This window comes from Limulus polyphemus, unplaced genomic scaffold, assembly GCF_000517525.1.
Source record: "Limulus polyphemus unplaced genomic scaffold, Limulus_polyphemus-2.1.2 Scaffold1138, whole genome shotgun sequence".
NCBI classification, from domain to species: Eukaryota; Metazoa; Arthropoda; class Merostomata; order Xiphosura; family Limulidae; genus Limulus; species Limulus polyphemus.
In genome coordinates this window covers 313,373-330,566 of record NW_013666748.1, presented here as the reverse complement: position 1 = coordinate 330,566, position 17,194 = coordinate 313,373, and positions in this window count along the sequence as shown.

Here is a 17,194-nt window from a genome sequence, read left to right as displayed (position 1 = left end):
CCATCTATTTGATTACAAATTATCTAATTAAATACAAAATTTATAATACTTTAGCTGGAAATGACGTTCAGCTTAAAAAAAAAGCACGTTGCCATATGTGAGGAAGAAACGGCTTACTCGGAGCACAAATCAATTACAGTTTTTTTGTTTAGGTTTTTTGCAATGACATATTATATATCAAAATTAGCCGTGTACACGTTTTCATTTAGATTCAAATTCTGCACAGAATGTTAAAACCTAAAACTATAATGGTAAGTTCATTACTTGCTTATTGAAAAATAATAATCCATTTTGTCATCTATGGATACTTTGGTATTGAATTGGAAAGGAAGTTTTAACTTTGGTCTTTACCGTAAACATCTTTACAGGAATGTGTTCTCATTTTGATTGTTTAGAACAGAGTCACATTGGGCTATCTGCTGTGTTCACCATCGAACCCCGTATTTTAGCGTTGTAAATCGGTAAAGTTACCGCTGTCCCACCAGAAGACTCTCATTTTCATACTTTTGTTCTTAAATAATTTTAAGCTAATTTAGTTAAAGTGGTAGTTAAACGTTCTTATAGGATTTTAAGGAATTGTTCGTTGGTACACAACAAACTATTTCAAAAATGTTTGGGCTCAAATTATTTTGATTTGTATTCGTTGTCTATAAAATGTACCCAATTTTTCCATACTTGTTGCTTATTATAAGCTAGAGTTTTTACACAAATAAAAACTCTGTCAGCTAGGGTTGTATTCAACTTCTACTAAACTTTTTCCTTGGTTATTATTTATATAAGCTATTGTTTTTGTTTTTTTTTACTAGAAATGTATAAAGCGAAATTTTCAGACACGATTGTATTCACCTTCCGTGTTTTTGTTTTTGGTAAACCCATTTTTAAAATTCATCTCAAACATTTTCTTACAATCTCCAATGATGAACTCATTGTATGGACAACTCTATTCCGCGAACATTAGTTTTTTTTTAAACACATTCAGAGATTTGGTACTTATCGAATCTTCCCAGGTTAATCAACTGGTTCGTCAAACATTTTTTAAAACATCTTAATTTTTTCTATTCTTTTTCTCAAAGATTCAAACAAAATAAAAACTATAATGTATTGTTGTGTACCTTAAAATAACTGAACAAAAATACAAGACCATAATAGAAATCACTAGGTATGAAAAGTGATTTTTAAGATGCATGGCACAGTAAACAGGAACCCTTGGGCCTTTTAAACTAGAAGTGACCACAGAGAGACTGAAATTTTTTAATGAGGGGTTAGTCTGAAAAACACTAATTTCTATACTCGAATCAACAGTGTATACCAGTGCTTACTATGTTTTTTTTCCTTGTTTCTGTAAGACTCCGTTCAATTTATAACTAACAGTCCATCTGTGATACAGCGTTTCTATTTGATTGTCTACTACATTCTTCCATGTATCTGAAAGTGCGTTTTTTTGTTTGTTTCTGGAAGTTGCAAGTCCCTCTGAAATAGTTTTCTATCCTACTGCCTAGTACAAACTACATTTTGTTTTTGAAAAAGTCGTATTTTGTTTACGGAAATTTCAGGTTTCTATGTAACATAAGGTCATCTCGTATTGTACTTTTTTTTTCTGTTGATTGTGGAAGTCCGTTTCTTCCTTTGGAAGTTTAAAGTCCCTATGCGATTGAAAATCTTTTTTTTCTTAGTGTTCATTTTACTTTTTTAGTGCATTTATTTTTTGTTCAGAAAGTACAAATCAATTCGTCAGCCACTGTCCTCTAGCTTATCTATTGATTTTTTTTTTATAAGTACGTATTTCCAGGATGTTCAAGTTACTTTTACACCCATCCACCAACTTCTTTCGCGTTACATTATCAGGAGTTCAGCGTTTAGGAGATAAAGGGCGGTCAAAAGAGACGATAATTTGTAGTAAGATCAAAACTTTGGCTGTATTGTGTCTTGATTCAACACAGATCGTATGGACTACTTGTAAATAAACTTTCCTTTTATGTGGAGAGAGGAGTCTTCATGATGATAAAGTGGATTAATGGTGACATTTATTTTCTCTAAGAGCCAAGCAAAAGATGGTTGACGTAGTATCAATTGACGCAGAGTTCAATATAAACAGCATTATCAACTTGCATTCTGGACACACATGCGGATGTTTTTTTTTTCTTATTCTTTTAAGTAAGAAGTAGGTATGTATATTAATCAAACTTACGATGCTGCTTTGTGTTTTGGACACACTTGTATATCTTTATTTCTATTGAGGAGTGTGCACAATTTGGACACACGTGTATATCTTTATTTCTATTGAGAAACATGCACTAATTTGGACACACATCTATATCTTTATTTCTATTGAGAAACATGCACTAATTTGGACACATTTGTATATCTCTATTTTTATTGAGAAACGTGCACTAATTTGAATACACTTGTATATCTTTATTTCTATTCAGAAGTGTGCACTAATTTGGACACATGCATATCTTTATTTCTATTGAGGAGTGTGCACAAATTTCGACACATTTGTACATCTTTATTTCTATTGAGAAACGTGCACTAATTTGGACACACTTGTATATCTTTATTTCTATTGAGAAGTGTGCACTAACTTGGACACACGTGTATACTTTTATTTCTATTGAGAAGTGTGCACTAATTTCGACACATTTGTATATCTTTTTTTCTATTGAGAAACGTGCACTAATTTGGACACACATGTATATCTTTATTTCTATTGAGAAACGTGCACTAATTTGGACACACTTGTATATCGTTATTTCCATTGAGAAGTGTGCACTAACTTGGACACACGTGTACACTTTTATTTCTATTGAGAAGTGTGCACTAATTTGGACACATTTGTATATCTTTATTTCTATTGAGAAGTGTGCACTAATTTGGACACATTTGTATATCTTTATTTCTATTGAGAAACGTGCACTAATTTCGACACATTTGTATATCTTTATTTCTATTGAGAAGTGTGCACTAACTTGGACACATTTGTATATCTTTATTTCTATTGAGAAACGTGCACTAACTTAGACTCACTTGTATATCTTTATTTCTATTGAGAAACGTGTACTAATCAAAACTTGCAATCCTGCCTTGTATTTTGGACACATTTTTATATTTCTTATCCCAGGGAGAAACGTGCACTAATTGTTGTTGTTGTTTTTTATGTTGTTTTTAACTGAGAGGTATACACTAATAACAAATTACAACTCTGCTTAGAGCCCTGAATTACTTTGCAACAAATTCCCTGCAAAATATACACGTGTGATTAACTGAGTCTCCAAAAGTTATCGTGATAAAATATGTCGTTTTATTATTTGTTCTAATGTTTAATTTCGTTTTTCACTGTCCGACGTAACGTCTGATTCATGTAGCGTGGGAGAAGTCATGTCTTTCCGTCAACTAATCATGTAAAATTACTACAAATTAACACGTTTCTTTCTACCGGTTTCTGCTCTTCATCAATCAATACCTTTTCCTTGCCTCTTAGCATCTATGATTGCAATAATTGGTCAGCTGTACCCAAGCCGCGCCTTTGAAGGCGTGGCTATAGCCGCCACTTTCCTGTTAGCCCCGGGCTGAGTCGATACCACGAAGCCTGAAACCGGTTTTTCTCAAATGGCGCATGATACTAAGACATCTCCAAAATTTAGCGGTCGACCTCCAATAAGTATAAGAAAATATCTCTTGTTTACAAATTGGAACAACAAGGTATGTCTAGCAGTAAAACATTGTATTAAGGTTTAACCCCATACTGCTTTTACCTCTTCTGAGAGACTAACTATAATCCTATCGCTTGTATTAGATTATCGTTACGCTTACTGTATCGACTGTTCTCGCTTGAGTCGCGAGTATGAATAGAGGGATAATATGCGATCCAAAAATCCTCGTTTATATGTAGTAAAATTATCAGTTCATATAACACTCGCACATTGTTTTAACATTGGCACACTATGACGTTGAAAAACGAAAGAAAAAATAATTAAACTTCAACCCAATGAGTAGTTTTTCAACTTTTTTAGTTCATTGCTACAAGGAGACAGAAAGCCAAGTAAGAACAAGCTTTGTGTATAACTGAGTAAAATAAAACAAACAGAATTTCTATACAGTATCGTGTTTCTAGATGAATTTACAAATACATATTTTAAAATGATATGAGGCTACGATCACTAATGTTATATTCTACTTTTTTTTCTATACATTAATTCTTTACAACAAGCTTTCTTTTTTCCAAATAGCATATATATATATATATATATTATATTAAAAAATGGTAAAAGATTGTTCAACATAGCTGAAAAGGAAAAACGTTTTATAAAACAGTTAAAGAATCCTTACAAGATATTATATTACGACCTCACGTGTTCTTGGAAGTTAAAGACAGACCTTAAAAGACGCAATACTTAGGATAAAATAAAAGTTAGATCTTTGGAAATATTATGTACTAGTACACGGGATTTCAAGATGAGAGGAATCAGTTCTTGACGATTATAAGAATAATGGAAACAGTTAGGAAAAAGTAGTAGCGATTTTTTACTCAGATTGAACACATTTTTTTTTTTTGAATTTTCTTTCCTAGAAGTGAGAACATTCACTGGAGGAGAATATATTACAAATCCGTAAAGATTGACAGAATTGGTATAATTTTTGTCCTTAATGCTGGACGTTTCCTTTGGCTGAGCTTACACTAATAACAATGTAAACTTATCTAAGCATGTATATAAAACTTGGTATTAGTAAAATGTAACGTACTACAGATTGAAAACTGAAACATCTACAAATTTAGATCGAATTAGTCAAATAACATTAACATTCTTCTTTAAGTGGAAAATAGAAGGTTAATGCTGATGTGGAAAATATGAGGTTTATTGTTGATGTGGAAAATAGGAGTTTTATTGTTGATGTGGAAAATATGAGGTTAATGTTGATGTGGCAAATGGGAGGTTAGTGTTGGTGTGGAAAATAGGAGGTTAATGTTGATGTGGAAAATAGGAGGTTAATGATAATGTGGCAAATAGGAAGTTTATTGCTAATGTGGAAAATATGAGGTTAATGTTGATGTGGCAAATGTGAGGTTAGTGTTGGTGTGTAAAATAGGAGGTTAATGTTGATGGGGAGAATGGGAGGTTAATGTTGGTGTGGAAAATAGGAGGTTAATGTTGATGTGGCAAATAGGAGGTTTATTGTTGATGTGGAAAATAGGAGTTTTATTGTTGATGTGGAAAATAGGAGGTTAATGTTGATGGGGAGAATAGGAGGTTAATGTTGGTGTGGAGAATAGGAGGTTAATGTTGGTGTGGAAAATATGAGGTTAGTGTTGGTGTGGAAAATAGGAGGTTAATGTTGATGTGGAAAATAGGAGGTTAATGTTGATGTGGCAAATAGGAAGTTTATTGTTGATGTGGAAAATAGGAGGTTTATTGTTGATGGGGAAAATAGGAGGTTAATGTTGATGTGGCAAATAGGAGGTTTATTGTTGATGTTATTTCTCAAACACCTTTCGCTGTTTTATTTCGCCTTTTTATAAGTAAAATCTTGAGAAAGATAAAGCATACAGCCCGAATATGAAAACAAAGGAAGTTAATAAGAAAGTATAATCCAATCCACTGTATCCCTGCCTCAAACTGCTCAGCGGTGAGTCAGAAGGTTTATAACAATAAAAACCGGGTTTCAATACCTGTGGTGGGCACGGCACAGATTGTCAATCGCGTAGCTTTGCGATCAACAACAAACAAATAAATCACTGTATCCACGCATCATTCAGTACACAAGTATATACTTCATCAGCTTTGTGTAGGAAGTATTCAGATTACCCCTTACTTACCCTGATATGGTGTACATTTAACACAGTGAATATACTGCACATAGCTAAAGGAATGGTATGCCTTGGTGTAAGATTATCCCATTTTGTTTTCCAAAGCATTTCGATTGAATGTTACTACATGCATGAAGATATTTTGTCCAATGCATTAGAGAATGGTGAAATTTTGTAAGTTATTACATTTTTCCAACTATAAGGGCGACACAGTTTCTCAACATATCAGATTCAAGGTTTTCTCCTGTGATATCCATCAACAGATTACAAATACTTTAGGAGTTTTACATATCAGATTCAAGGTTTTTCTATTGTGATATCCACCAACATTTTACAGAGACTTTAGGAGTTTTACATATCAGATTCAATCTGTTGATGGATATCACAGGAAAAAACCTTGAATCTGATATGTAAAACTCCTAAAGTATCTGTAATCTGTTGATGGATATCACAGGAAAAAACCTTGAATCTGATATGTAAAACTCCTAAAGTATCTGTAATCTGTTGATGGATATCACAGGAAAAAACCTTTTTTACAGAGACTTTAGGAGTTTTACATAACAGCTTCAAGATTTTTCTCCTGTGATATCCAACAACAGCTTACAGAGACTTTAGGAGTTTTACATATCAGCTTCAAGATTTTTCTCCTGTGATATCCACCAACAGATTAATGAGACTTTAAGCGTTTTATCAATCCACTGTATATATTTACATATATAATCAGGTATAATTCCAGGTTTTGGTCGTTCGTTTGACACTTGGATTTGTTACATGTTACTGGAGAAACGCAGCTTTAGCTAATGTTGTATATATTCACTAAAACATAACATCAAACAAGTTTTTTTTCTTTTATATATATATATATACACAGGAAAACTTTCTTTACGATCCCTGAAACTACTAGTCTAAAACTCCTCATGTACGGGTACTGACCTTGAAGTGTCAGCATAGCTAGTGGTTTCAACTTGATTAATGGATATGACTTGGTTCTTTCCTGAGGGGAAACTTCTTCCAAGTCGATACATACTAGGCCGTAACAGTCGCGAATCTTTAAAACTCGGTGTAACACAGTTTTTATTGTTCTACCTATAAAAGAAAACCATCCCTATGACGTAGTCCTCTGTTATCAAAACATCTATTTTGTTTTCTACCTAAATATAGATATTTTCGTTTAGTTTTGTTTCCTCTTCGTCCACGAAGGAAGATTTTCGGAAATGTTTGAAACTGAGTAGAACATTCATATTTTTGCCAAAATAAAGTTATCAGAATATACACTTTTTTTTTTTTTTTACTGGCTCAAAGTCTAAGTTGGTAAATGAAGCATTGAAATTATTTTACAGCACCTTTAATTAAAATATATATACTGTAAGAACAATGAAATTGCTTTAAATGCTGTTGTAAAGGTACTAATATATAGGTGTGTATAAAGACTTAACACCTTTGTTTCACGAGAACGTTATTCCAAACACAACATGTATAGCTGTCATGATTCTGAATATGTTCTCGCCAAATTAGAACATTCATTAATAGGAATATAGAGTTTGCTGTATAATTAAACATGGTAAACAATACATTTTAAAGTTAGATTTTTACACTCATGGATTAAGCCTGAATATATTTCTAGCCAGTTTGTTATACTTGACAGTTTTCATCATTTTGTGCGTTACTTCAGTTCTGGTCTATACATATATCTTAGTTTTGACCCGAAATTATTGATGATCATTTAGTTTCTACAGGCTCAAGTTTAGATACATATTGAGTTTTCCTGGCTAATTTCTGAGACACTCTCGTTTAAACTACATCTGTTTCATGGCGGATCTCGCAATCTCCTGATTATTTCAGCTCGCCACCTTATAATATACTACCATCGAGATATTATTGGAATTACTATCGAAGTATCATGGGTTACTAAAGCACCCAAATAAAGAGTCAGTGAATTATAATCATTATAAATTTCAATTGTAAAAGCTGTAACTTGTAAAAAAACAATTATAGATTTTAGTTTTCTTGGTGTTTTATATATTGCGTATATTAAGTATATATTGTCACTTGTTATAATACACCTAAAATGCTAATTATGTCCTAGCTTGGTAACGATTTGTTACCAACAGAATCACATAAAAAATGACACCTTTAACAATCTAAAATAACATGTAATTTAACTGCGGTATCCCATAATTCTACAAATCCATCTGTTTATGTATAGAGGTTGTTGTTCTCTTAATAGACCTATATTCGCTGATTCGGCTTCATCGGAATTTAGGTCCTTGCTTGTACCTGGGAGGGTCAGATGCAATCTTGACCTCTTCCTCCTGTATAGAGGTTATACTGCTTCATCGGGATTTAGGTCCTTGGTTGGACCTGGGGGGAGGGGGTCAAGTGCAATCTTGACCTCTTCCTCCTGTATAGAGGTTATACTGCTTCATCGAGGTTTAGGTCCTTGGTTGGACCTGGGTGGGGCAGGTGCAATCTTGACCTCTTCCTCCTGTATAGAGGTTATAATGCTTTATCGGGATTTAGGTCCTTGTTTGGACCTGGGGGGGGGTCAGGTGCAATCTTGACCTCTTCATTCCCTATAGAGGTGCACCCAAGCAGCGCAGAGACTTAAAATACGCCCTCAAAATAACGATACGTATAATAAACGCACTGAAATAAAGTAAAATGCTCATTTTTGCCAATTTTAACACACTAAAGTTATAAAGACCAAATTAAAATGAAATGAAATACGCAAAAGTATTGAGGTCGGATTTTATCGCATTTACTGATAAATTTACTTTCAGCTTTATAAAAATTTGTAACGAACAGCTACAGACCTGCGGCAGGTTTTGCATATTTCGAGTCTATCTACAAAAGTATCCAAGTCCACTTACAATGGTGTGAGTTGTAATGTTAACTACATACAGGCTAAGTTAACGTTTTGTTTTGCAAAAAAAAAAAAAATCCATCATACATATTACAAAAAGAAAGTAGCTAAGGGCTATTTAAAGTAATAACAATGTATAAGATACGTTTATTTTTAGTTTGTTTGTAAAGTAAGCGTTTGTATGTTCAGTGTAAAAAAAACAGAGTTAGTTTGTTTGTTTGTTGTTTTAGCTAACTTTTGCAGGCCTGGTCTACCGAAGATTCGTGGTGACCAAAGGTCAGCAAGCTGGCTGACTACATTCTATATCATTAGAAAAGTAACATCTGGCTAGCACGCGAGAATCAGTATATAAATACTACTATCCCGAGGGCCCTGAGTGACGGGTTTAAAAAGAATAAAGTTATTAAAACATTATTTTTTTATTTGAACAGACTTACTTGCAACCAAAATCTCACACATCTTCTCCTATCAGCTTAATATTGAACGGCATGTTTGTGTTTTAGTATAGATATTTATTTACAAACAGCTGTATAAGAAAGACAAGTGACCAGATTGAAACTGAAAAAGTATCCCTTATTGGTATCTCAATAACTCGCCCCGGCATGGCCAGGTGGTTAGGGCGGTCGACTCGCAATCTGCGGGTTCGAATCCCCGTCACACCAAACATGATCGACCTTTCAGCCGTGGGGGCGTTATAATGTAACGATCAATCCCACTATTCGTTGGTAAAAGAGTAGCCCAATAGTTGGCGGTGGGTGGTGATGACTAGCTGTCTTCCCTCTAGTCTTACACTGCTAAATTAGGGACGGCTAGCGCAGATAGCCCTGGTGTAGGTTTGCGCGAAAATTCAAAAAACAAACAAACAAACTCAATAAATCCAATACGTCTCTGTGAATATATATGTCAATTGTCGTATTTCTACCATCTTCTCTTGTTTTATTCATAGCATGATAAATTCTTTTTAAAACCTTCATTTTTATCAATGAAAAATTCTTAAGAACAGAAAATTGATTTAATCACATTACTTTGTTGGTAGTTAAGCACAAAGCTGTACAATTGGCTATCTGTGCTCTGCCCACCAGGGGTATAGAAACCTGGTTTCTAGCGTTTTATGTCCGTAGACATACCTCTGTGCCACTAGGGGGCGAATCACACTACATGAACATTATATAAATATATTAGATGGCGTAGTCGTTCAAAGCAAGAGGACGACATTGGAGTCCCCGGGGTCGACAATGGAGGCTGATCCTAATACCCCCATTTCATGAATCGTGACAATCGGTTCAGCGATTCGTCACACATACTGGTCAAATAATGGTTTCTAGATGTATATCAGTTTATATTGTAAAAAATCTTCCATAAAGCTCTAAAGGTTGAAACTTCATAACAAATACTAAACTTAAAACTTGAAAACCAAATGAGGGGAAAATGAAACGTAATGTGGCTAAGGAATGAGTTAGGTTAGCGTTAGATAAATATGAAACGTAATACGGCTAAGGAATGAGTTAGATTAGCGTAAGATATATATGAAACGTAATACGGCTAAGGAATGAGTTAGGTTAGCGTAAGATAAATATGAAACGTAATACAGCTAAGGAATGAGTTAGGTTAGCGTTAGATAAATATGAAACGTAATATGGCTAAGGGATGAGTTAGGTTAGCGTAATATAAATATGAAACGTAATACGGCTAAGGAATGAGTTAGGTTAGCGTAAGATAAATATGAAACGTAATACAGCTAAGGAATGAGTTAGGTTAGCGTTAGATAAATATGAAACGTAATATGGCTAAGGGATGAGTTAGGTTAGCGTTAGATAAATATGAAACGTAATATGGCTAAGGAATGAGTTAGGTTAGCGTTAGATGTATATGAAACGTAATATGGCTAAGGAATGAGTTAGGTTAGCGTTAGATAAATATGAAACGTAATACGGCTAAGGAATGAGTTAGGTTAGCGTTAGATATATATGAAACGTAATATGGCTAAGGAATGAGTTAGGTTAGCGTTAGATAAATATTCATATATATTTAAATTTAATACGACGATAATTTTATTTATTTATTTTTGATATTATTTACTATTTTTACATTATAGAGTTTTATCGTTATACACGCAAAAGTATATATATATAATATATAAGATATTTTGTGCACAAACATCTGTTATAATTTAACCAGAATAATATCAAAAATGCTCTACACTAGGCTTAATTATTCAGTAAATCACACAAAAAATAAAAACCTAACTATATATAAGTATAAGAACGTTAAACCGGTAAAGACAGAAATATACGATTAAGCTACTAAGTATTTCAAGCCACATTACATCAGGACAAAAAAAAAAAAAACGACAAAAATCTGAAAAGTAAAAAAAACAAACAAATTGATTATTTACAACTTTTCTGAATCATGGGCCGGTTAACTGTAACGCCTGTTAAAACATTATTTCAGCGTAACTTTAAGATAAATATTCTATCGCGAAAAAATATGTTTCATGCATTAACGTTCACAGAGGTGCCCCTGTTGTACCAGCTCTGATTGTTTGTTTGTTGGTACTTAAGCACAAAGCTACACAATGGGCTATCTGTGTTCTGCCCACCACGGGTATCGAACTCTGATTTCTATCGTTGTGATTCCGCAGACATACCGCTGTGCCACTGGTGGGGTACCAGTTCTGAAATACTTTAAACACGTAGGATGTATAACTTCTCATAATTTAGGGCACCTAATAAAAACCAGCCCGAAACATAGTGACATAATAGTATATTGTGCTACAAACTTAGTGAAGATTCATGACACTTTCTACAGCTTGTTTTGTTTGTTTGTAATTAAGCACAAAGCTACACAATGGGCTATCTGTGTTCTGCCCACCACGGGTATCGAACTCTGATTTCTATCGTTGTGATTCCAAAGACATACCGCTGTGCCACAGCAAACAGTATAAGTGACCTCAACTCAACAACGGTTCAAAATGTTGGCTAATGACCTCAATGTAGTAAGTGTACAAAATGTTGGCTATTGACCTCAATGTAGTAAGTGTACAAAATGTTGGCTATTGACCTCAATGTAGTAAGTGTACAAAATGTGGCTATTGACCTCAATGTAGTAAGTGTACAAAATGTAGCTATTGACCTCAATGTAGTAGGTATACAAAATGTGGCTATTGACCTCAATGTAGTAAGTGTACAAAATGTTGGCTATTGACCTCAATGTAGTAAGTGTACAAAATGTTGGCTATTGACCTCAATGTAGTAAGTGTACAAAATGTGGCTATTGACCTTAATGCAATAACTGTACGAAATGTGGCTATTGACCTCAATGCAGTAACTGTACGAAATGTGGCTATTGACCTTAATGCAATAACTGTACGAAATGTGGCTATTGACCTCAATGCAGTAACTGTACGAAATGTGGCTATTGACCTCAATGTAGTAAGTGTACAAAATGTTGACCACTGACGCCAATGCATTTTCTTCACGATCCTAGATTTTGCCTTCTAGTGTTGTGAATGTTTACAGATTAACAAAGTTTATGACATTAGTATGTGTGTTTGTGTGTGTTACACATAGGTGTCACTTAACACATACAATTATGTTTCTGTAAATTGTTTTCCCATTTCACTCCGTATTTGTGATAGAAAAATCAATGGTTCTTTTTTTTTCGTACAATTGTTGTTGTTTGTTATTAAGCACAAAGCTACACAAAGGGCTGGGGGCATTTTCGTACAAAGCTGCTCGAGTGCTATCTGCCTAGCCGTCCCTAATTTAAAAGTGATAGACTAGAGGGAAGACAGCTAGTCAACATCACTACCGCCAACTCATAGGGTACTATTTTATCAACGAATAGTGAGATTGAACGTCACATTGTAACGCCCCCACGGCTGGAACGGCGAGCATTTTCGGTGACGGGGAATTCTAATCCGCGACTGACAGATAGCGAGTCGAGCACCCTAGCCATTAGGCCATGCCAGGCCCAGAAAAATCAAAGGATTCAAAGTTTCAGACTACTTAAAAATTTACGTGGCTCATTTTCTTGATGCGTTAGAACAGATTTATCTTATAACATAATTAAAAACCTTCCCCCTTTTTTATTTTTCAATTAATTCTGTTTGCTATCTTGAAAAGCATCAGATGTTTTATTTTATCCTTAACTTCAATTTGACAGATCCCCATATATGACGTCCTAGTTAATGTATTAAGATATGTATAAAATAAAAGGATCAGATGTTTTATTTTATCCTTAACTTCAATTTGACAGATCCCCATATATGACGTCCTAGTTAATGTATTAAAATATGTATAAAATAAAAACTGTCTATTACAGTTTACTTGGGCTTGTTCATAAAGCATCCTTTACGACTACACAACATCTGCTGGTAAATGTCTGTATTGATTTAGATCATTCTGTAAGGCCTGGTAAACACACAGGAGAACAGTGCCTCTCTGTGTTTTCTTATAGCAAAGCCACTTGGGCTAACTGTTGTGTCCGTCGAAGGGAATCGAACCCCTGATTTTACCTTTGTAAATCCGTAAGTCCGGAGGATCAGGATGACACTTGTTTTTTGTTTTGCATTTGATAATATTAAAGAATATTGGTGCATATAAAGGGGCATATAAGTACTTTTGCTGTTTAACACCTATTAAATAAAAGTAATGCTGTTTAATAAAGAACAGAACCCACTTAAATGTTTCAACAACAGCTTAACCTTTTATTTTCAAGCTAAAGGATTTGAGTCGCTAATGTCCCTGTATGGATTACTGAATCTACAAAAAAATTATAATTTTTATAAATTCCTATTACCCAGTTGATCAACAGTAAGCTTGAAGGCTTATAACGCTAAAATTGAGTGTTCGAGCTTTGCGCTAAAGATAAACTAAAAATACATCCTTAATGAAGACAGAACGTTGAAAGATAACAGCATTTATTTTCATTCGATATGTGCGAAACTAAATAAAGTAAATATAGTGTAATGAAACTAAATGTAGTGTAATAGAACTAGATGTAGTGAAGTAGAACTGAATGTAGTGAAAGATAACCGCATTTATTTTCATTCGATATGTGCGAAACTAAATAAAGTAAATATAGTGTAATGAAACTAAATGTAGTGTAATAGAACTAGATGTAGTGAAGTAGAACTGAATGTAGTGAAAGATAACTAGATGTAGTGTAATAGAACTGAATATAGTGTAATGAAACTAAATGTAGTGTAATAGAAGTAGATGTCGTGTAATGGAACTAAATGTAGTGTAATAGAACTGAATATAGTGTAATGGAACTAAATGTAGTGTAATAGAACTGAATATAGTGTAATGGAACTAAATGTAGTGTAATAGAAGTAGATGTAGTGTAATGGAACTAAATGTAGTGTAATAGAAGTAGATGTAGTGTAATAGAACTGAATATAGTGTAATGGAACTAAATGTAGTGTAATAGAAGTAGATGTAGTGTAATATAACTGAATATAGTGTAATGAAACTAAATGTAGTGTAATAGAACTAGATGTAGTGAAGTAGAACCGAATGTAGTGTAATGGAACTAGATGTAGTGTAATAGAACTGAATATAGTGTAATGAAACTAAATGTAGTGTAATAGAACTGAATGTAGTGAAGTAGAACCGAATGTATTGTAATGGAACTAGATGTAGTGTAATAGAACTGAGAGTAGTGAAATAGAACTGAATGTAGTGTAATGGAACTAGATGTAGTGTAATAGAACTGAGGGTAGTGAAATAGAACCGAATGTAGTGTAATAGAACTGAATGTAGTAAAGTAGAACCGAATGTAGTGTAATGGAACTAGATGTAGTGTAATAGAACCGAATGTAGTGTAATAGAACTGAATGTAGTAAAGTAGAACCGAATGTAGTGTAATGGAACTAGATGTAGTGAAATAGAACTGACTGTAGTGTAATAGAACCGAATGTAGTGTAATAAATACTGATCTCGTAAAGCACGCGTCTCAGTGGTACTGTAAGTGAATTTCTGGGCATGGTTTCATTCTGAGCAGTTTTCATGAACTCATACATAGATCTTGACTTTGTAAAATATTGCATTTCAACATTTAAAAGCTCGTTAAGGTTTACTTAATTTAGTAGGTTTTTATATTTAAAATTTCGTGATCGTAAAGGTTAAGTGACAATTGATAGATAGGCCATTAGATTCAACATATCATGACCTTTAGGAAACGTCATATCATAATGGTTTGTTATGACAAGCATAACAAATTTAGGATTTGTTGGTGGCATATACTATTGAAGTAACTGAACGAATCTGTTTTTCTGGTAATTAAAATAGAGTAATGAAAAATACTGTCACTCTGTGATTATCAATATATTTTAAATGTTTTATAAAATTTTATAATATCTAGTATTATAATGTAACCCTTAACTATTTGAACGGTAAGTAGCACTCACGCAATAACTAATAAATATTTGTGAAGTTTTTATCAATTTTATTTGGGTTTTCATTATAGCCAGTTTATTGTTATTTTTCCCGAGTAAATCAAATGAACATTTAATGATTAGCAAGTGTGACAAACACAGTGTTTATGGACTATTAATGGAAATATAGTTTTTTAGCACCTTTCGTATTAACATATCCATTTACTAATTGCAGACTATAGCTGAATTCGTTTCGATACCCATGGTGGGCACATCACAGATAGCAGCTTATTTAGTTAGCATCAACTTACAAATTAATGGGAAACACTTTGAAACGGTGGCACCACCTGTTGGAAAATGTTTTAAATAAATGTAATACATTTGCTACACCTTAAAATACGATAAAATTACTTCATTCCAGACGAAACACATAGAGGATCTGTGTCTTAAACTATATCGTAGCAGATTACATATTTGTAAGGCTTAGTGGAGTAACACATTCTATCATATAAGTGTGAAACATAAGAACTGTAGATTCACTCTCTTGAGTAGCAGATTACATATTTGTAAGGCTGAGTGGAGTAACACATTCTACCATATAAGTGTGAAACATAAGAACTGTAGATTCACTCTCTTGAGTAGCAGATTACATATTTGTAAGGCTGAGTGGAGTAACACATTCTATCATATAAGTGTGAAACATAAGAAGTGTAGATTCACTCTCTTGAGTAACTCACTCGTTACTTTCGTTATTACAATCTATCTGCAGATATACATGTATTATCCCACAATAATCTAAGCAGCATAGTAATTCTAGCATTTGTTATTATATCCATGTTAAATTTTTAAATAGAGCATCTAACTTGGCATATTGAACTCACAGAATGGCAGATCGTTTCTGAATATTGCCAGATTTAATATTTTGGATGAGGATCCTTAAAATCACTTCAAAATGTTTTTTAATATATTTTTTTTCCATTTGTATAGTCTTCCTTTTTTAGATTTTAAATTCTTAATTTACTCTAAAGAAAATACGGTATGATAAACCAAGAACAATATAAATAATATACAGATAGATATAAGCATAAGTAAACAAACTAACAAAAAAGTAACACATTTATATGAGATATTAACATATAATTAAATCTAACAAATACTAACACAGAACAAAACCCATGCAGATGTGAATAACCGAGCTAAAAAAATCTGACATGCTAAGAGGGCATATCCAGGTGTGAATAAACAAGTTAACAAACATTAACAAGTCAATTCCAGGTGTGATAACCAAGCTAACAAACACTAACTCATTAACAAGTCAATTCCAGGTGTGATAACCAAGCTAACAAACATTAACTCATTAACAAGTCAATTACAGGTATGATAACCAAGCTAACAAACACTAACTCATTAACAGTACATATATATATATATAGGTATGAATGAACAAGATAACAAACACCAACACGTTAACAGTACATATGCAGGTGTGAATAAACAAGTTAACAAACGCTGACCAACTAAAATGTAAAATAATCACATTAAAAAGTATGTATTCGCAAGATTCAAACAAGCTTAAATAGTAAAAAGAATGCAATTATAAAAACAGAAATGAATAGGTTAACCTCAATCAATAGATAACAGCATAGGAATTTAACTTGAGGTTAAGTCTATGCTCACTCTTGGGTCTTAGAATGATAATTTTTATCCGTAACCAGACTATCTTTTATTCCATATGGAATCTTTAGTAGTAGAAATTATTCAGGCCATATCCACACGCTTGTAAACTAAGCACTGATAAGTGATAATCAAACCTGTAGCAAGTGTTAAAGCACTGAAATACTCGTTCATGTACCAATATAACTTAAACACTTTCATACTTTGATAATACAGTTCACTTGCTTATTCTAGTTCACACTGTAACAGTCGCTGCTTGTGGAACCTGCTTTCACTCATGGTGTTTTAGAAATACTATGTTTCTAATGAAATCTAAGTTAATAAATATACAACTATAAATACAGAATACGTTTTTTAAATAATAATGGGGCGTGGAAGTATTATTACATTTGTTTGTTTTGAATTTCGACCAAAGCTACACGAGGACTATCTGCGCTAGCCGTCCCTAATTTAGCAGTGTAAGACTAGAGAG